We start from the raw sequence: 1,508 nt of genomic DNA, 5'->3' as shown, positions 1-1,508 counted from the left end.
AAGGCTGAGCACTTTTTCATGTGTCTGTTGGCTGCCCATATATCTTCTTTTGAGAAGTGTCTATTCAAATAGTCTTTTGCCCACTTTTTCATGGGGCTCTTTGTTTTAAAGTGTCATTTTCAGTCCAGGCTCCGTGGCTCAGCCTGTAATCCCAGCACTTGGGGAGACTGAGGCGAGTGGATCTCCTTAGCCTGCGGGTTTGAGACCAGCCTGGGCAACTTGGCGAGACCTTGTCTCTACAATAAATAAAAATCAGCTGGGCATGGTAGTGCATGCCTGTAGTTCCAGCTACTTGGAAGGCAGAGGCGGAAGGATCACTGGAGCACAGTGGATCAATGCTGGGATGACCATGAGTGTGCCACTGCACTCCAGCCTGGGTGATGGAATGAGACTCCAACTCAAAAAAAAAAGTTATTTTCAAATGATTTATCATATAAGCATTTTTTAATGTCTCAGTTTCCATTTCTGTAATTAGTTATATCTTATAGAAACAATCTCTTTGGGGTTCTCAGAAAGTTTTGTTTCATGGCTTTTGACAAATATATACCCATGTGACTACTATCACAATTAATTATCCCCCAAACATTCCTCTTGTAGTTTTGTGTAAATCCCATTTTGGTCCCAATCAACCACTGATTTGCTTCTTCACAATATAAGTTAGTTTTGTCTATGGTAAAATTTCATATAAATGAAAATCATACATTATCTACTCTTTTTTTTTTCCTTGTTACAAGTTTATTCCACACAAAATAATCCCCTCCAATTTTACTGAGGTGTCTGACCATGTCCGTGACCAAATCTGCCTCTAAACGAATTCAGTTGTTGACCTAGCCTCAGCCTCGGCTTTTTTGTTAACACCAGGGGGCACAGCACTCCGTCTGTAGATGTCTCTGTCAGCTTCTCCTCTTGTGAGTCTTGCAGGTCGTTCACCCTCCAGACCTTTGGACTGAGGTCTGCCAGTCTCTGAATGGCTGCGTTGCAGGGTGGCTGGCACAGTCTCAGGGGGCAAGTGGAGGTAGTCATGTAGATACTGGATACCCGCATTGGTAAGGTACCAGTAGAAGTGTCTCCAGGCAAACTGTTCCTTCACGGGACCTCGTGACTTGAGAGACTGCATGGCCTTCATGACGTGAAGGTTAGGCACGTTCTTGGTGGCCACCATCACTCCCTCCTTAAAAAGGAGTTCATAGATGACTGTCGGTTATTCTTGGGCATCAACATTGCGGCGGCTACAGGGTCCGGGGCCGAGACTGGAAAGGAAGGGTCATACGTAGTGCTGCTTATTTACTCTTTTACATCTGGCCCTCTTTCATGTTTCAATATTTCCCTGTGTGAATATACCAGTATTTGTTTGATGGCTATTTGGGTTGTTTCCAGTTTTTGTTTGGATATTATGAGTAAAGCTGCTGTGATCATTCATGTGCAAATTGTTTATGGATATATGTTTTTATTACTTTTGGGTATATACCTGGGATTGGTCAGACCATAAAATCAATGTCCCAGTTATT

At 43.1% G+C, this 1,508-nt stretch overlaps 1 pseudogene; it reads right to left on the bottom strand.

Annotated features, from left to right (window-relative positions):
- Positions 1–765: 765 nt before the first annotated feature.
- Positions 766–1,221, bottom strand: LOC103262054 (annotated as a pseudogene).
- Positions 1,222–1,508: the final 287 nt, after the last annotated feature.

Source organism: Carlito syrichta, unplaced genomic scaffold (assembly GCF_000164805.1).
Source record: "Carlito syrichta isolate Samal-C Ts95f unplaced genomic scaffold, Tarsius_syrichta-2.0.1 Scaffold91582, whole genome shotgun sequence".
In the NCBI taxonomy this organism is placed as follows: Eukaryota; Metazoa; Chordata; class Mammalia; order Primates; family Tarsiidae; genus Carlito; species Carlito syrichta.
The sequence above is the reverse complement of the archived record's forward strand: the minus strand, read 5'-3'. Positions and strand labels throughout refer to the sequence as shown.